The 20,911-nt window shown below is 45.1% G+C and overlaps 1 protein-coding gene across 1 annotated transcript in view; it reads left to right on the top strand.

Annotated features, from left to right (window-relative positions):
- The first annotated feature begins 1,620 nt into the window (after positions 1-1,620).
- Positions 1,621-20,911, top strand: part of CPM (carboxypeptidase M) — a 130,344-nt gene continuing 111,053 nt past the window's right edge. Inside the window, exon 1 of the mRNA XM_068276703.1 lies at positions 1,621-1,671. The gene's annotated coding sequence lies outside the window, so the exon portion shown is untranslated. The remainder of the gene's footprint in view (positions 1,672-20,911) is intronic.

Raw genomic sequence — 20,911 nt, 5'->3', positions numbered from 1 at the left:
TTAGTGGGGGTTTAGAGGAGAGAAGAGATGTAAACACTGCACTTGGGAGGTGATCTGATGTCGGACCTGCGGGCGATCTATTGGTGTGGGTGGGTGATCAGATTGCCCGCAAGGGGCAGGTTAGGGGCTGATTGATGAGTGGCAGTGACAGGGGGTGATTGACGGGTGATTGACAGGTGATCAGGGGGGATAGATGCATACAGTACACAGGGGGGGGGGGGGTCTGGGGGGGGGGGGGTCTGGGGAGAATCTGAGGGGTGGGGGGGTGATCAGGAGGGGGCAGTGGGCAGGGGGGGGGATAAAAAAAAATAGCGTTGACAGATAGTGACAGGGAGTGATTGATGGGTGATTAGGGGGGTGACTGGGTGCAAACAGTGGTCTGGGGGTGGGCAGGGGGGAGGTCTGAGGGGTGCTGTGGGCGATCAGGGGGCAGGGGGGGGAAATCAGTGTGCTTGGGTGCAGACTAGGGTGGCTGCAGCCTGCCCTGGTGGTCCCTCGGACACTGGGACCACCAGGGCAGGAGGCAGCCAGTATAATAGGCTTTGTATACATTACAAAGCCTATTATACAATGTGTCAGCGGCGATCCGGGTGCTAGTAACCCGCCGGCGCTTCCAAACGGCCGGCGGGTTACAGCGTACGGTGGGCGGAGCCAGTCCCCGGCGGCTGATCGCGTCACGAATGACGCGATCGCCGCATAGCCACTCCCGCAGCCGCCCCCGCCGATGGGCGTATTGCGGTCGTTTGGGCCCGGACTTTGCCGCCGCCCATCGGCTGGGGGCGGTCCTCAAGTGGTTAATGAAGTGGTCAAGATAGTCAGTCAGTATGCATCATAAGTTGGTCTGTGGGTTGGTCAGGTATTAGCTAAATGAAGGCAATTACCAATTGTTCTGCATTAATTAATGAAACATATAATTTCCTGAAGGCTGTTGGAACACTATCATTGGGTATAAACAACAACCCTTGGTGACAATGTATTGTGACCCATTCTGACCACATGAATTGCATTATTCCCTGTGCTAGCCTTTAAAGGGAACCAGAGATGAACGTTTCACACAAAATAAACATATCAGTTGATAGCTTGTAAAGAATAAATGCTCTACCTGATAATTTCGCCACTCTGGTGTGCCTTTTTTAGTGTTTTTTTATCCATTATTGCTCCAGGAAAAATCCAATATGGCCGCCAGCTCATATCCCTTCTGCTTCTGGGTTATGAGTTGTTCTGGATGTGCTGTATAGGCTATATGAGAAAGGCTGCTGCAGCCTTTCATCTGTGTGCTTTCATTTTGGTATGATGTGCAGCCAGCCCCGCCATCAGGGGGGGACAGCCATCACATCAGTGACGGGCCCCGTGCTCTGAGGGAACTACAGGGGGGCTCGGGGCCCCCGGATTTCCGCATCGCTGTCTGAGCAGCAGAAGAGCTGGGGTTGCTGGCTGCAAGCTGTCCCCAGTCTCTCCAGCGAGCGTGGTGCACAGCAGAGAGGAGAGTCCCTCCTCTCCTCTCTGACACTGAGGGGCGGGGCTAGGAAGTGAGGAGACTAGCTGAGATTTGAGCCCAGGAGGGAGGAGGAGGAAGAAGTTTGAAGACAGGCAGCACTGTGAGGAATCCTGAGGATGGGAGACTAGGACACTGAGGATCTAGGAGAGAGTGCATTGTGTGCAGAGCAGCAGGTATTTTGCACACACTTGCAGCACGCTGCCTGGTCCTCAGCTGCTTTGCTGCAGATTCAGTGACCAGCTCTCTCCCCCAATATTTCTCTCCCCCAGCCTGAGCAGCCGTGACATCTAAAGCTGCTGAAACAGGGCTGCCTGGCTTTCCCCTCCTGACCTGTCAGCTGCCTGGCTCCTATCACTTGTCTTATGTCAGTTCTGCCCTCTCTGACACATCAAGTGTTCCCCTTCTCCTCCCCCCACCCCACACAGTCATTTCCCTTCATTCCCTAAAGGTAGCCATACATCTAGCAATGTATGGACAGATTCCACCAAGAGACAGATCTTTCTCTAAACAAATCTGATAAGAGAGAGATCTGTCAGCTGCCCATACACCCCAGGCCGATTCCCAATCAATTTAATGCTGAAATCGATATGGAATCAGCCTTGTGCGCCGCCTCGCTGCCCTGACGCTGTCCCCCCAATGAAAATGTCCCCCCGGTGCCCTGTGGAAAGTATACATTACCTGTCCGTGGCCTGCGCTTTTCCCCCGTTGCCCCTGGGATATCTGCTCTGCAAACATGCGCGTCCCACGTGGTTCACTAGTAAAGGCGTGTGTTGATGTCACACGTGCGCCCCTACTAGGAAACCACATGGGGCATGTGTGTATGGATAGGGGAATGCGCCCGGAGCAGCGGAGGGACAAGCACAGGCCACGGACAGGTCATGTATACTTTACACAGGGCACCCGGGGGACATACTTCATTATGGGGGAGAACGCCAGGGGTTTTGACGCGTTCGTCAATTGTCGGGAAGTTGCACGCCATTCCCGCTGGGCACTCAATCAAGCAAGTCGCCTAACTTCTTGCAGCATGCACGATCAAGAATGCGACCAATTTTCATCCCGATATTGATCGCATTGTTGGTCGGGCATCCACTTGGCAGCATAGATTTTTATCTAAATCAATTATATTAATCGGATGGTCGATCAGCCACCAAATCGCCTTATGTATGGTCACCTTTACTCTGCTATTCACAAATGGGGTGTTCCTTTTGTTATTCCTGCCATAGTCATAGTAATGTCCTACCATATTATTATGTTTTGCAGCACATTACAGATTACATAGTCTTGTCACTAACTGTCCTCAGAGGTGCTCACAATCTAATCCTACCATAGTCATAGTCTAATGTCCTACCATATTATTATTATGTATTTATATAGCACTGTCACCTTCTGCAGCACTGTACAGAGTACATAGTCATGTCACTGACTGTCCTCAGAGGGGCTCACACTCTAATCCTACCATAGTCATAGTCTAATGTGCTACCATATTATTATTATGTATTTATATAGCACTGACATCTTCTGCAGCACTTTACAGAGTGCATAGTCATGTCACTGCCTGTCCTCAGAGGAGCTCACACTCTAATCCTACCATAGTCATAGTCTAATGTCCTACCATATTATTATTATGTATTTATATAGCACTGACACCTTCTGCAGCACTGTACAGAGTACATAGTCATGTCACTGACTGTCCTCAGAGGGGCTCACACTCTAATCCTACCATAGTCATAGTCTAATGTGCTACCATATTATTATTATGTATTTATATAGCACTGACATCTTCTGCAGCACTTTACAGAGTGCATAGTCATGTCACTGCCTGTCCTCAGAGGAGCTCACACTCTAATCCTACCATAGTCATAGTGTAATGTCCTACCATATTATTATTATGTATTTATATAGCAGTGACATTTTCTGCAGCACATTACAGAGTACATAGTCACGTCACTGAATGTCATCAGAGAAGCTCACAATCTAATCCTAGCATCATCATAGTCTAATGTCCTACCATATTATTATTATGTATTTATATAGCAGTGACCTCTTCTGCAGCACTTTACAGAGTACATAGTCATGTCACTGACTGTCCTCAGAGGAGCTCACACTCTAATCCTACCATAGTCATAGTCTAATGTCCTACCATATTATTATTATGTATTTATATAGCACTGACACCTTCTGCAGCACTGTACAGAGTACATAGTCATGTCACTGACTGTCCTCAGAGGAGCTCACACTCTAATTCTACCATAGTCATAGTGTAATGTCCTACCATATTATTATTATGTATTTATATAGCACTGATATATCCTGCAGCACATTACAGAGTATATAGTCATGTCACTGGCTGTCCTCAGAGGGGCTCACACTCTAATCCTACAATAGTCATAGTCTAATGTGCTACCATATTATTATTATGTATTTATATAGCACTGACATCTTCTGCAGCACTTTACAGAGTGCATAGTCATGTCACTGCCTGTCCTCAGAGGAGCTCACACTCTAATCCTACCATAGTCATAGTGTAATGTCCTACCATATTATTATTATGTATTTATATAGCAGTGACATCTTCTGCAGCACATTACAGAGTACATAGTTACGTCACTGAATGTCATCAGAGAAGCTCACAATCTAATCCTAGCATCATCATAGTCTAATGTCCTACCATATTATTATTATGTATTTATATAGCAGTGACCTCTTCTGCAGCACTTTACAGAGTACATAGTCATGTCACTGACTGTCCTCAGAGGAGCTCACACTCTAATCCTACCATAGTCATAGTCTAATGTCCTACCATATTATTATTATGTATTTATATAGCACTGACATCTTCTGTAGCACTTTAAAGAGTACATAGTCATGTCACTGACTGTCCTCAGAGGAGCTCACACTCTAATCCTACCATAGTCATAGTCTAATGTCCTACCATTATATTATTATGTATTTATATAGCACTGACATCTTCTGTAGCACTTTAAAGAGTACATAGTCATGTCACTGACTGTCCTCAGAGGAGCTCACACTCTAATCCTGCCATAGTCATAGTGTAATGTCCTACCATATTATTATTATGTAGCTATATAGCACTGACATCTTCTGTAGCACTTTAAATAGTACATAGTCATGTCACTGACTGTTCTCAGTCAATTTAATCACCCGAATCTTGTGATCAGTAACCTTAACTTGAAAATGGGCTTTGGGCGGTAAAAAGTACACATCTGGCCCTGCCAACGTGCTGGCATTAAAAAGAATACCTTAGTGGAAAAGAATATGAAAAAACAGGCGGAGCAGGCATGTGTAGTGGGCTCTCCACATGGCCACCGATCCCCCCGTTCTCCTCCGTCCCCCTCCGCTAGTCAGTAGCGACCCCCAGAACTCACTTCAGGGTCGGGATGGTGATGGTTTACTGCACAGGCACTGCCCGGCGAAGCGTAACCTTGTATGCGTTCACGTGGCCAGGTGGGAGTGCTCTGTGCAAGTGCACTATGTAGTTGTAATGTCACAGTTACGTAGTGCACATGCGCAGAGTGCTCCCATCCACGTAAATGCGTACAAGGATATGCTTCACTGAGCATCACCTGCACAGTAGGCCGCCACCACCCGACCCAGAAGTCCTGGGGGTCGCTACTGACTAACGGAGGGGGACGGAGGAGAACGGGGGAAGCGGTGGACATAAGGAGTGCCCACTACACATGCCTGCTCCCCCCATTTTTTCATATTATTTTCCACTAAAATATCCTTAATCCTAGCCTATGAAAGCAGTTACTGGCGGGCATGGGGTGGGGGGCGGGCACAGTAGCCAGTGGGTGGGCCCGGGGGCAGGGACGGATCTAGGGGGGGGGGGGGGCAAGCGGGAATCTTGCCCCAGGCGCAGTTTGTTGAATTCTTAAAAAGGCGGCAAAATGAATGGCAGTTTAGGCGCCAAAACCTGACCTTTAGGCGCCAAAACCTGACTTTGCCCCAGGCGCAACTTGGTCTTGATCCGTCCCTGCCCGGGGGGCCCAGTCCTGATGATGTGTGAGGGGCCCCAACATTTCTGATGGCAGCCCTGTGTGCAGCTGCCTGTAGGAAGTGTCTCTCATAGGAATGAAACTGCAGTCATCATCATTATCTATGCAGACAGAGTGCACACAGAGCACACAGATCATATTGCAGCCACACTTGTCTGTTCCAGAGATTCTCTCTCAGCAGAAGCAGCCCCTCCCATGTCATCAGAGCTCTAAGTATGCAAAGCAGCAAAGCTGAGCCAGGAGGGGGCAGGATTTGGCTTGAAAAGACTCCACAGAAGTCTCAGTCTGGGATTCTTATTACAGCTGATAACAGACTAATTAAGCAGATAAGAATGAAACTAAAAGCAGGGTAGGTGTTTACTGTCATGTTCCCACTGATAAATGTAGTAAAATACATGAGGGTGCTTCGTCTCTGGTTCTCTTTAAAGTCCAATTCCACAATTCATTAATTTTTAATTAAGATTTCACTTCCCACTTAATTAACCTAACACATACCTTTAATGGCCCTTAACTCTGGGATCGCCCCACCTTCCAGCTAGAAAGCCATGTGAGTGCCACTACAATCAGCAACTGTAATAAACTCACCTTCCGACCGCGCCTGCGATGATCGCCGCACTTCCGGGTCTCAGCCGCCGCTCTGCATAGCTCGCCCGTGGCAATCAGCGGGCGCATGATGTCACTGGTGGGCGGGGACCGCGTTCTCTTCTGCCACAGTACTCCCTCCGGCGGCGGCAGAGATGGTGTCAGCTGACACATTGGGCTGTCAAGGTGTTGGTCAGCTGACTATTGGTCAGCTGACAGATGGAACTATTTTTATGTATCAGCTGACCTCCTATCAGATGACATGACACTTAGGCAGGGATCTCCTGTGTGATGATTGATTCCTGTGTGCATGTGGCCGGCCACTGATTGGATGCCTGATATATTTAAGGTGGCTGAGTGCACTTTGACTTTGCCCATGTTAGCGTATGCTTCTGCTTACTGCTGGGTGCTCTTTGAAACTTGTGGATTGCCTTTCTGGACTTTGACTTACTCCTTGTTACTGGACTCTGCCTGTTTGCTGCCTTCCCTGAACATTGGATTGCCTGACCTTGATTTTTGCCTAGCCCTTCTGTACCGTGACATTTATATAGTACTCCTGTGTTCTGGACTTCTTATCTCATCCTGCCCTGGAATCTGCATACCCATAAGCACATCATTATAGGACTAACAACCTCCTGGTCTATTCTCCTGGTCCTGGAACCTGCATACCCATAAGCTATTGTTTCTGGACTTCTGTGTTATCAACATCTCCTGCTATCATCTGGATTGCTGTTGCCACTAAAATTCAGGTGACTATTACCAGTTGTGCCTTGTTACCTGTCTCGCAGAGGAATGCTGGTATATATTCAGGCCTCACATTGTATGCAAAATCTACTTACAAAGTGTCAGTGTGTGTGGTTAGGTCACTCGTTGGAAGTGTTAGCTAGTCGACCGCATTTGCATACACTGTGTACCTGAATCCTATATCAGCAAGTCCTGACAGCTAAACGCAAAAGTCACTGCAGAAAGTTATACAGCTGTTATGATATTGCATAGACCCATTCACACCTGCCTGTTGTGGTTCAGTGATATATAGTGATATAATGCAATCAGCACATTTTCCCAGGCAGCAGGTGGACTGCTGCCATTCATTTTATGGATGCACATCTGAGCTGCAATGGAGTGGCTTGATGTGTGATTCTACCCTAAAGCTATGTACACACACTACTTAAACTTGGTCAAGGTGACCGATAAAGAGCACCTTGGGCGAGGATCATGCTGCCTGACGTTGCCTAAAGATCTGGCATGCCGAATCTTAAACGATGCCCAGAAAGCCCCCGATTGCATTGCTCTGACTATTTCCCCATCCACAGGTAGTCACTCTGTCATGCACGCTTGTTGTTCTTCTGCCCCTCCCCATGGCCCATAGGCTAGCAATGTGTTTCTACAGAACTCGCCCATGATCGGTCATCCAAGGGATTGAGCCCCAATCCCTGCTGGCTGACAGAAATTACAATTGTGTTCTTAGCTTTAGGCTAGGTTGACACTAGACTGGAAATCGTACAGTTTCCCAGAAATGGAAAACGCAAAAGACAAACAGACATGTCAACAGATCATATGTTAAGTACAGTGCAATAAAATATTGCCTTATATCTGGTCATTTATACCTTCTCTGACTTGCATGCTACTTGCCAGAATGGTGCACCAAATGCAGCCATAGCCGCTCGATACAGCGGCTTCTAAAACAACTTTGCCTGCACACAGTGCCAACATATTCTAACAGCTGCTGCCACAGCAAGGATGCCAAAGGTCAATCCCCAGAGCCTTGTCCCCAGCCACAAGTGGGGTGCATGCAATTATCAGCTGGTGCCTCACCCATGCAGCCCTAGTTAACCAGGTGAGACCTGTCCTACCAGCAGCAGGCGAACTAGGTACACACTGTGAATTATTTTCCTTTGTCTTTTTTTGTTTCCACTCAGAACCATAGCTACACCAGTGGTACCTGATTTACCTGTTCTCACCACCTGAGGCAGTCTCTATCCTTTCAAAGTGAATCTCTATGTCATTCAGACATGTTCTAATATGTCTGTTGTGTCTGTAATGGTGAAGGAACCCTAAGGGCTCATTTCCACTATCACGAATTTGCATGCGTTTTTCGCATGCAAATTCGCATAGCAATACAAGTGAATGGGACTGTTTCCACTTGTCAGGATTCCTTTGCGTTTTTCTGTGCAGAAAAAATTCGCATGGCAGAGCCATCAGAATTCGCATGCCGCATACCGCTATGCGAATCGCATACAATGTATTTAATAGGAAATTCGCATGAGGTTTTGGTATGCGAATTTTCATGCGAATTCGCATAAAAACAATGGAAAAGCACACCAGCACTGCCATGGTTAAATTCGCATGCATCATCATCCATGTGCGAATTCGCATGAAATTCGCATGAAAATTCGCATGGACCCGCATGCGAATTTCGCATCCGCATGCGAATTTTTCCCGCGGCGATTCGCACCGCACAAGTGGAAATGCAGCCTAAGTCCATTGTGCATTGAAATGACTGAGGAATAACAATCGATTCAGCACATGCAAGTGATTTTTGGATGGGAACCAATACAGTAGGTGTTGCAGCTATGCAGTGGTTTTGTACTGCCTGGTTCTGTACAAAATGTGTATTCTCTCATTCACCTATCCATTGTTTTTTCTAAAAAAAAAAAAAAAATTCTTCTCCCACTTGGACTTTTTAAGTATGGTAAACTTGTTAAATCTGCCTATTACACATAACAATTCTCCTGTTCGATCTTTCGCATTTAAAAAGAAAAACAATCATTTGTACAGAAAAAATCTAAAGGGTCTATTTATTTACTTATTTGTTATCCAACCGAAAAAATCTTATCAAATTTCCTGTTTTTTTTTTTATTATTGAATTATTTATTTATTTATTTTTTTGAGATTAAATATGTTGAAAAATTCTGACCGACTTTTACAAGAATTGCATGGTGTGTGATATACTTTCAAATTGTATTCAACTTGAATAAATGGTATGCAACTATCCTGTACATACCAAACTTTATTTATTGTTTGTATACGTATATTAAAAATGGATGGAAATAGTATGGTATGTAATGTCGTGAAAATAATATATAGGGAAAGTGATTGTTAGGTTGAATTATAATAAAAGGTAACTGTATTATCCTTTTGTTGATTTACTTATTTTAATTATGAGTGGTTGCAGGGAAAAAAAAGTGCGTTAAATGAAGTTTTATGTAGCAATGTGGTGTTATGTGGTAATTACAATGCTAAACAAAGAATGATGATAACATGAGATATTAATAGATGCAAAAAGATGATACGTTTGAAAAATCCGTATTAAAAAAGGTATTTATAGTAAAAAATCAAAAAGATCAAAATTTGATCATTGTGAAAAGGTCCACATTAACAGTACAATTTGATCAATCATATGATCAATCGAATTGGGATGCATTAATGGTGTCCATCGGCGAGAAACGATTGTTCTATCGATCGTTCTGCCAATCCACATTTCTTGAATGATTCTTTTAGTCTGATTAGGATTGTTTATAATTTTCCCCCTCTGTTAAGGAGCCTGAACAATTGTTACCAATCAATCGAATGGTAGATTCAGGAAATTGGATTGTTAATGGGTACCTGAGGGCCCTTTCGCACTGGGGCGGTGCAGTATTTTTACCGCACCACACTGCTGGGCAATGAAAGTCTATGGAGACTTTCATACTGCGATCTTACGGCTCGACGCGACAGAAGTGAGGTTTTTGCCACATCGCCGATGCAGGTCCAAATCTACGTTAATGTTGTGGTGATCTGCGTCGGTCCGGAAGACATGGTAGTCTATGGCGACCTGTAGATTTAGTAAAAATCACAGACGCAGCGGCGCGGCGCGCATGTGCAGAAGCGTATTTTAACAATACGTTTCCGCATAACCAAAGCAGGAAGTGAAGGCAAGCGCGCGTCACTTCCTGCTTAGCCGGTGGCCAGACAGGGAACACCACAATAGCGCAGTGTTCCCTGATGGCCTGTTTTTGACGGTGCGATGCGTCGGGCGTGATACACCGCATCGCTAGAGCTGCTTTCTGGTGTGAAACCAGCCCTAATGTTTTAAAATCCAACCAACTGTTTTGCCATATGCAATTTTTTTTCCCCCAAAATTGCTGTAATATTGGACACAAGTGTTTGGTACCTTGCACAACTTCCTAGGAACTTTCAATCAACTGAAATATTGGATCCGTTTCATTCATTTGACAAATGCAACAAATTGTAACGTGTGTGGCCACCCAGAGCCGGGACAAGGTCCTCCAGCACCCAACCAGGCAATCAAGGTTGAAAAGCGATGGGCACATCCAGTATAAAAAACCCTTTATTTGAAAAATGATTAAAAATTGTATGCAAAGGATACAACAGCTTCAGTTGCTAGGAGAGCAAGAGGGGGACAAGCATGTACAAAAGGTCGACAGCTGTTTCGCACTCCTCAAATGAGTGCTTCCTCAGGACAAATGAGCCCCCCGAATATCACCCCTTAAATACCTTATTTTCCAGGTGGACCAGCGGAGGGAGAGGATGTCAGAGAGAGCGCACCCACCATCGCCGCTTACTAAACTTCCGGGACGCCGTCTGCGTTCCACAAACCGGAAGGAGCGGGCCGGAAGCTGTCATCCGTACTTGGAGGCCAATCAGGGGCGAGCGCCACTGATGCTGCATCCCCACAGTTACGTGGGTGGTAGGACCAATGGGAATACAATACCCCCGTGACCCTGGGACGGAAAACCACGCCCAACACTACACGAGTGTATGGGCATGGCTCACAAAACTACGCCTTCGTTTGGGAAGGCAATAGCGTCCTTAGCAACAAGGGTACATTTTACATTTTACAAGGATTGACAGCAGTAGCTGTCTATTATTCTGAAAAGGGGTCACCAAGCCAGGGTCACAGAAACTCCCACCCTCAATATGGAAATATGATGAGGAAAGTGCTCAAAACGGCACAAAATAATATTTCAGGAAGGAGGGGGCATTTTTCAAAAAAACAACAATAGGGGGAAGAAGATTTTTACTACCTGGCCGAAGACAATGACCAGACTTGTAGGTGGAGCTACAAACGATCTCCTCCTCCTCCGCATGGTCCCTATGGGGTATACAAAAAAGAGAAAAGGGGAAGGGGGAGGGGAATTAAGTACATAAGAACTTTAAATATTAAAAAACATCACAAATTTAAAATCTAAGCAAGAAAAAACAGCACAGATACAAAATTTACAGAAAGACAGATAAGTCATTCCGTTCATTAAGCCCCAAAGGGCCCACCGCCTCAAAAAAAGAAATCCAAAAGCTTTCCCGCTGTTGTAATTTCTTAAGCCAATCCCCCCCTCTGGAATCCTTTTTGACTGCCTCCAAACCAAAAAACCTCAATTTAGATGAATCCCCAGAGTGGACCGTATTCATATGTTCCATAACCCTGGGACTCCCCTTAGCTCGCGGATTACCCAAGGACCTACAAGGACCTACAATGCTCTTGATATCTGTCCTGCATCATGCGTGTTGATAATCCCACATAGATAAATTGGCAGGGGCAAATCAAAGCATATACAATTCCCTTTGTTTTACAATTGATGAATTGTCGAAACCTAACAGTTTTACCAAATCTATGGAATTCTTTTCCAGTGATCAAAAAATTACAACAAGAACAGGAATTACACCTATAATTCCCAGGGGATCTATTTCTACCTAGCCAATTTTGAGTATTATGACTAATAAATTCACTATGGGATAGTTGATCCTTGAGGTTAGGAACCTTTTTATAGGAAATACATTTGTCAGCCAAAAGTTTATCTTCCTGCAAAATCCACCAGTTATTTCTAATTGATTGTTTAATTTTTTCAAACATGGGGGAATAAGTGAAATGCATAAAGAATCTATCCTGTTGTTTTAGCACTTTCGGGGTCAATAGGGACTCTTTGTTTTTATTGGCAGCTTTTTGAAAGGCCTCCATAATTACCTCATCTTTATAGCCTCTAGTTAGTAATCTACCTCTAAGTCTTTCTGCCAGATCTACAAAGTCTTCCATGGTGGTTGCGTTCCTCCTGAGACGGAGGAACTGGCTAAAGGGAAGTGATCTAATCGTTGAAGGGGGGTGGTAGCTGGATGAGTGTAGGATCGAGTTAACCGCCGTTGGTTTCCTAAAGGTATTAGTGATCAAAGACCCCCTACTAACATCTATAGTTAGATCTAGAAATTCTACCATCTCTTCTCCCCAAGTGTAAGTAAAGGCCATGTTGACATCATTGTCATGAATCTTGGCTATAAATTCTTGAAAGGACACCTGATCCCCATCCCATACCACTAGTATGTCGTCTATGAAGCGGATCCAGAGTTTAATCCTCCCCAGGAACGCGTTCCCCATCGTAAAGATGTAGTTGGCCTCCCAGTGGCCCATGAAGAGGCCGGCATAGGTGGGGGCCACCGGGGTCCCCATTGCCGTGCCGCCCTCCTGACGGTACCACTGGCGGTCAAACAGGAACGCATTCCTGGTCAGGACAAACTCCAGACCCGCCAACAAGAACCTCTGTTCCACATCCGAGTATTTCAAAGCTGGTAGAAATTTTGCTACAGCCCGTAATCCATCATCATGACAGATTCTGCTGTATAAAGACACAACATCTATAGTGGCCAGATGGAAGGAAGGCTGCCACTCAAACGCATTGAGAATGTTCAACACCTCAACTGTATCGCCCACATATGCTGGCAGTGATCTCAGAAGGGGTCTAAATTTAAAGTCCAAGAATTGGGAAAGGGACTCAGTCAAAGAGCCAATAGCAGAAACTATTGGCCTCCCCGGGGGCTTTGTTGCGGATTTGTGGATTTTTGGGATAGTATACCAAACTGGACTCTTGGGGTGCTGAGGTAAAAGCTTATTAGCCAAAGTTCTGTCCATTATTCCCTCCATGACCGCTTTGGAAAGAAGTTTTTTAAGTTCCAGGCTATAAGTTGGAGTCGGATCACATGACATCCTAGTGTAAGTAGATCTATCCTGAAGTTGACCAAGGCATTCTGCCTGGTAGTCCTTGGTGGCTAATACTACCACCCCCCCTCCCTTATCTGCTTCTCTTATGGTCAATTCTGCATTATTTTTCAACCATTTCAAAGCTTGTATTTCTCGAGCAGAGAGATTTTTGGGAGCAGAGGGGTAGATAAGTGCTTTACAATCTTCAGTCACACTCTTGACAAAAAGTTCCACAGAGCCCCCTGGGATCATTGGAGGGTTAAAGGTAGACCGGGTACCTATGTGTAATGGTACAGGGCGATTGGCATCAACCCAATTGGAGCTCACTTCACCCGTTAATTCACATAGGTCCTTCAAGGCGTCTGTATCCCAATGGCTCCAACCATCTCCCAGAAGGGGGGGTACCGGAATCAGATTAGGGGTGGGCCGAGTCGATGGTTTCTTTTGGCTTTGAAAGAAACGATGAAGAGCCAATTTTCTCGCATTCAGAAAAAGTTCTTGTTCAAATTTAATGGAATCAAAGGAAGCGGTTGGGCAGAATGACATGCCTTTTGCTAGCAACGAGAGGCAGGCAGGGTCCAGATCGACATCAGAAAGGTTATATACTTTTATTTCTTCTGATTGCGCTCCGATCTCCTGGGTTGGCCTTTGTTCCAGCTGATCTGTTTTAATATGCCCTTGGTGCCTGTAAGGCTTGGTGGTGTATTCTCCACAGTCAGCATGCAACGCATGAGCTGGCGTGGAGGAGGTACACACACTAGCACCAGGAAACAGGCTATCCCTAGTATAGTGGAGGGGAGGACTGACTCCAATAGGAGATTGTGGCGCACAGAGCCAGTGCAGATCTGACAGCCACAAACAATGCTTTCGTTATAACGTCTCAGCGCAAAGTAGCGCTGAGCGCATAAACCAGAACTGAGGAGATCAGGACAGGTAGTCAGAATGAACGCTTGCTAGCTAGCGGCTACTTAGCGACAGCAAGCGTCCAAAACCAGACAGACTGGAATGAGGCAGCCAATGCGATGCGGCGATGGCGTGCCTCACAAAGACAGGACAGGATAGTCAGAAAATAGCAGGATTGAGATAGAAGAACGTAACACAGATAAATATACAATAAGTATGTTTTCCTAGCGTATTACAATTACAGCTATCAATGAAACTATTTGTTACGTCTGACTAACATATGTATATATCGGCAATGAACCGATATATGACATAAGCAGGAACGCTGACTAGGAATGGAGTAACACAGGGAACAGGACTCAGAAGGATTCGCTATCTCTTCGCAGAGATGAACGCAATCCACAAACGGTAACAGAACAGGATTCAGAAGGATTCGTTATCTCTTCGCAGAGATGAACGCAATCCACAAACGGTAACAGAACAGGATTCAGAAGGATTCGTTATCTCTTCGCAGAGATGAACGCAATCCACAAACAGAACCAGGAGCAGGGTAACTACCTCAGCACGGGTGGTCACGGTACGCGCAACCTACCAAAACGTGCTGGAAAGCTGACTAACTGCACACAGGATATAAACAGTTCGTGTACGTATACATCAGCGACACTGATGTATTAACGTAACACAAATACAAGGAAAATAATAAACGTGCTGGTATGCATATATATTGGCAATGAACCAATATATGATGCAAAGACCAGCAAAGTATCTTTATAACAAGAAACACGATCGGGGGCTAAAGCGACAGCAAGACAGGCTTAAGCTGAAGCTATGAAAACCCAAGGAAACCCTGCAGGAAGCAGATCTTTATACTGAGGTCATCCAATGGGAGCAGACATGCAGATTCCCACACAGGTGAATGATAATCAGTCACAAGCTGACAGCAGGGAAAGACAGACAAAGCTATGCAACTTGCATGGAAATAGATCAGAACTGCCTGAGCTGCAGCACTACTTCCAACAATAGCTGCTGCAGCAGCGATCATTACAGTACCCCCGCCTTTAAAAGTGGATTCCAGACGCTTTTCAAAACTGAAATTTCCAACAAAACAGTGTGACTGATAATTCATGATGACCGGGACAGCCCGGCAAGACCGAATTCCAGAATCAGTCCCCACAAGACTGGACCCATCAGAACCAGAACCTACAGAACCATGCCCATCAGTACTACAAGCCCCAGTGTGACACCCATCAGAACCATGATTTCCAGAAGAAAGCCCTCCGAAACTCCCTGAGCGATACCCACCGCCTTCCAGGAACCGTTCAGAAACGCCAAAGCCTTTGCAATGCCCACCGGTACTGTCTTTACCAACACAAAACCCACTGTTGAACCAGTCCAAGGCACCAGGACAAGTTTTCTCAGAGACCTCCCAGAACACCTTGAAGCTCCAAAGAGATCCCCATAGGTCAGAATGCCCTTTAGGCTCACATGGAGAACTATCAAGAACCCCTATGGAACCTAGGGCAATTCCCGAGTCAGGGCCACAAGGACAAACATCAATATCAGGGCTTTCAGGGACCAGAACCATCTCTGGGCATGCAGGCAGACTGGCAACATCAGAACATGTTCCCACTAAGGAAGCATCAGAGCACGCTAACACCTTAGACACACTTGGGCACTCTGGCACACAAAGAACATCTGGGCACACCGGCACAAGAGAAACCTCTGGGCATGTCAAGGAACTGTGAGCCTCAGGGTCAGCCAAGACAGGACCAAAACCAGGACTGGCCAAAAAAAAATCATCATGACTAAACTTCGCAACCACTGGACTTTTACACGAGAATGCTGGATCAGACTTAGATGTCGCTGATTCCAGCAAAGTCAGTAACAAATCAGATTCAGGGGCACCAACAAAACAGGACAAATCTTCTGATGTATGCACTGAACCAGATAGGGACTCCACAACTACCTCTGGACTGGACAGAGACTCATTTAATGCACTGGATTGGAGCTCATGAGGCGCTGCAGAACAAGTCAGTATTGCAGCAGCCCCCACTGGACTAGGCAAAACTGAGGAATTCCCTGGACAGGAAGGGGACTCTGGAACCTCTGCCACAGCGGCCAGAGAACTAGAATCTTTCAGGATACAGGGCTGGGTTTCAGGAACACTCATCAGACCGGACTGAAATTCTGAGATTTCTATTATTTTGACCAGAGAATCAGAATTATCCATGTTACAGGGCAAGACTTCTGAAACATTCAGAGGACAGGGCTGGAGTTCCTCGGCTGTTACAACACTGGAGAGGGACTCAACAACATTGGTTAAATCAGACTGTGTACAGGGCAAGGTATCTGACACACTTGCTGACGAGGACAATATTTCAATGGCTTCTGCTTTGCTGGGCAGAAATTCATCAAGTTTTATTAGAGCAGACTGTAATTCCAAAACAGTTGCTAGACAAGTGAATATTACTGCAACACCAACTGAGGTAAGCAGTGCTTCAGCCTCCTCTGCTAGAGGGTTTAAAGTATCCAAAATACTGGGTGAAGCATAAGACTCTGCGACCACAGCTTCACTGGACAGGATCACTGAACAGTCCATATTGCAGGGCAAAACCATGGAAGCACCTGCTGGACAGCATAATGATTCTGTGACCTGAGTTTCATTGGAGAGATCTACTGCACAATTCATGGTACAGGGCAAATTTATTGGAAAATTTTCTGAACAAGGTAATACTTCTGCGATTTCAGGTTCACATAGCAGATGCTCTGAGCTATTCACGAAACTAGAGCGAGGTGTAGAAACAGGAAGATCAAGACACAATGTTTGCGCATCTGCTGGATCAGACAGGAGTTGAACTTTATTAACACAGGTAATTTCTGCAGAAGTGTTTGCAGAGACAGGCAAGATTTTTCTGGTGTCTGTTTCACTAAACAAAGAGTCATGAGTACTGGCTAGGCTGGACTCGGAAGTCAGCAGGACCTCTGGATTCTCTGCTGAGAAATGTGTGCAGGGCAAAGTTAAGAAAGTATCAGTGGCTTCTGTTTTACTGGGAAGTAACACTGAGTTATCCATGGTACAGGGTGGAATTGCAGGAACTTCAACTTCACACAAAAAGAGCTCCGAATCACCTGCTGAATCAGCCAAAGGTGCTGAAGCAGGCGGGTCAGAACGCCAAATTTGCGAATTCGGAGTCACAAAAAAATCATCCAAAATCAGTTCCCACACATCAATCAAGGGAGCCACACAGTCATACCTACACACACCAGCCTCTATTAGGTTATAGGCTGACTTAATGCATGCGTTCAATACCATTTCACTTTTTGCACTGTAAAATTGACAAAATGAACTTGAATCATTCTTCCATTCACAGACCAGGGCTTCCATCTCTCCCCTTTCGAATGGAGGATCCCATGCATACTTAACAGGCAGATCATGGTTTGCAGATATGATTGTGGCAGGCACATGTATAGGGTTAATTAGCAGGTGATTGGCAGATTCCTTATTCTTAAGAAGCTCCAATACCTGTAGCAAGTGTTGAACTGTAGTGTATGCAAACTTCCCTTGGTTCACAAATAAGTTGATTTGTTCAATACTCTGTAATATCTCATCATAATCATACTCAGATAATTCTTTTAAACAAAAATCTTTATTTTCCCTAGCCAGGGAGGAAAGTTCATTAGTAGTTTCATAAGTCCATTTAACTCCCCTGAAAGACAATTGCATTTCATTATCTGTTAATGGCAGAATCTCATTATAGGTCTCAGTCGCTAAGGATAACGATTCTGCAGATTGGACACGTTTCTTAGAACGTTTGCGTTTTGCCTTTGACCTTGCGGTTTTTGGTGATTTATTCAAAGCTGCAGGAAAATTATCAGTAACACTTTCTGCTTGCTGCTCATTCTTGCAAGCAATTGAAGGAGCAGCTGATTGGCCTGCTGCCAGGAGTTCATTAAGAGGAAAAGGCAATGGATCTATGCGCAACCAGTTATGGATCACAAACGCTAGAAATTCCAGCGGTCTATCTTTCAAATCGGAATGATTGAGAACATCAAATGCCCACTGGAATAATTCCCCTTTAAACAAAATATAACTTAGTTGGAGTGCCCAGGTTGAAACAGGAGTCGCTTGGAGATCAGGATTGGTCAGGAACCTGGCACATTCAGAGAAAAACTCATTTTCTGTTTCAGAGCTAAGTTCTTCAAATTTCTTAAAGGAACAGGAACCATAATTAACAGTGTCATACTTTCTGGGAATCCCCCCCACAATGGGGATTGGTAATGGGGTTTTCATAATGTAAGGCTTGGTGGTGTATTCTCCACAGTCAGCATGCAACGCATGAGCTGGCGTGGAGGAGGTACACACACTAGCACCAGGAAACAGGCTATCCCTAGTATAGTGGAGGGGAGGACTGACTCCAATAGGAGATTGTGGCGCACAGAGCCAGTGCAGATCTGACAGCCACAAACAATGCTTTCGTTATAACGTCTCAGCGCAAAGTAGCGCTGAGCGCATAAACCAGAACTGAGGAGATCAGGACAGGTAGTCAGAATGAACGCTTGCTAGCTAGCGGCTACTTAGCGACAGCAAGCGTCCAAAACCAGACAGACTGGAATGAGGCAGCCAATGCGATGCGGCGATGGCGTGCCTCACAAAGACAGGACAGGATAGTCAGAAAATAGCAGGATTGAGATAGAAGAACGTAACACAGATAAATATACAATAAGTATGTTTTCCTAGCGTATTACAATTACAGCTATCAATGAAACTATTTGTTACGTCTGACTAACATATGTATATATCGGCAATGAACCGATATATGACATAAGCAGGAACGCTGACTAGGAATGGAGTAACACAGGGAACAGGACTCAGAAGGATTCGCTATCTCTTCGCAGAGATGAACGCAATCCACAAACGGTAACAGAACAGGATTCAGAAGGATTCGTTATCTCTTCGCAGAGATGAACGCAATCCACAAACGGTAACAGAACAGGATTCAGAAGGATTCGTTATCTCTTCGCAGAGATGAACGCAATCCACAAACAGAACCAGGAGCAGGGTAACTACCTCAGCACGGGTGGTCACGGTACGCGCAACCTACCAAAACGTGCTGGAAAGCTGACTAACTGCACACAGGATATAAACAGTTCGTGTACGTATACATCAGCGACACTGATGTATTAACGTAACACAAATACAAGGAAAATAATAAACGTGCTGGTATGCATATATATTGGCAATGAACCAATATATGATGCAAAGACCAGCAAAGTATCTTTATAACAAGAAACACGATCGGGGGCTAAAGCGACAGCAAGACAGGCTTAAGCTGAAGCTATGAAAACCCAAGGAAACCCTGCAGGAAGCAGATCTTTATACTGAGGTCATCCAATGGGAGCAGACATGCAGATTCCCACACAGGTGAATGATAATCAGTCACAAGCTGACAGCAGGGAAAGACAGACAAAGCTATGCAACTTGCATGGAAATAGATCAGAACTGCCTGAGCTGCAGCACTACTTCCAACAATAGCTGCTGCAGCAGCGATCATTACAGTGCCTCTTTTTGCCTCTCCTGGTCTTTTTTCTCCCAAAGGGTGGTCATCATCAGATGAACTATTTGTATCTCTACCAGAGGCTAGGGCACCTCCAGCTGAACCCACCGAAGTATCTGGATCTGAAGATCCCTTGTTTTTGGAGTTGCGTCTCCATCTCTTATGTCTCCTCCTATTGCCTTCATTGCCATTCCTAAACCCACTTCTCCAAGAAAAAACCTTATCCTGCTCATAATCAAGGCGATCTCTGATGAATTTTTCATTCTTTTCTTTTTTAACCTGATCCTGAATTGGAACAAGTTTTTGTTCGATTCGCTCAATAATTTCCTGCAGTTGTTCCTCACTAGAAACAGCCGAGATTATAGATTTCACTTTGGCAATTTCATCAGTTATTTCCACATAATCGATCTCATTTTCCTCTATAACAACATCTAGGAAGGCTAGGATGAATTTTTTAAATAAGTTATCACATTTTTCCTTTGCGGACGGTCGTGTCTTTGCTTGCATAAGTTGTTTATAAAATCTAACTCCCCTGGGAGCTCTCTTGACATGCTTGTACTTTTTTAAGGTTACAATAGTCCAGTATTTCCTAACCTCTCTCTCCATTACGTTATACAAACGATTCTCAAGGCCTCTTATTTCCTGGGAACAAGGGGTCAAATCATCATCCTCCTTGGGAAAAATTTCCACATCCCGGCGGCCTTCCTTCAAAGCAGACTGTGCCATTAATGAGATATCACAAATCCTGTGATCCAGAAATAATCCGTGCCACCTCAGAGCCAAAGTCCAAATCCAAAGTATGTAGAAAAATTCAGGTGCACAGGGCTACTTCTCTGGGCCTCCCCGGAGTGCTCCAAGTCAAAAGGTAGTTCCACTTAGCCAGGCAATCAAGGTTGAAAAGCGATGGGCACATCCAGTATAAAAAACCCTTTATTTGAAAAATGATTAAAAATTGTATGCAAAGGATACAACAGCTTCAGTTGCTAGGAGAGCAAGAGGGGGACAAGCATGTACAAAAGGTCGACAGCTGTTTCGCACTCCTCAAATGAGTGCTTCCTCAGGACAAATGAGCCCCCCGAATATCACCCCTTAAAGAAAACCTGAACTGAAAATTAAAAGTCAAAATAAGCATACACAAATCATACGTACTTCCATGTAGTCCACTCCTCAGTGTCTTTCTCCTGTCCCGCGTCCTCTTTGTTCACAGTGATCAAGGGAATTTTCCGTCCTCCATTTTGAAAATGGCCATTACCCATAACAGCTTTCTGGTCAGCACACAGTTAAACTGTAACATCGCCCACTTGAGCCATAGGGAAACATGGACATTACCTGGTACATCAGTTTTCCTCTCAGCTATAACTGACAGCAACTGATATTTTACTGACAGCAA

Source organism: Hyperolius riggenbachi, chromosome 3, assembly GCF_040937935.1.
Source record: "Hyperolius riggenbachi isolate aHypRig1 chromosome 3, aHypRig1.pri, whole genome shotgun sequence".
NCBI classification, from domain to species: domain Eukaryota; kingdom Metazoa; phylum Chordata; class Amphibia; order Anura; family Hyperoliidae; genus Hyperolius; species Hyperolius riggenbachi.
Note: the sequence above shows the minus strand (reverse complement) of the source record. Positions and strands in the feature narration are given on the sequence as shown.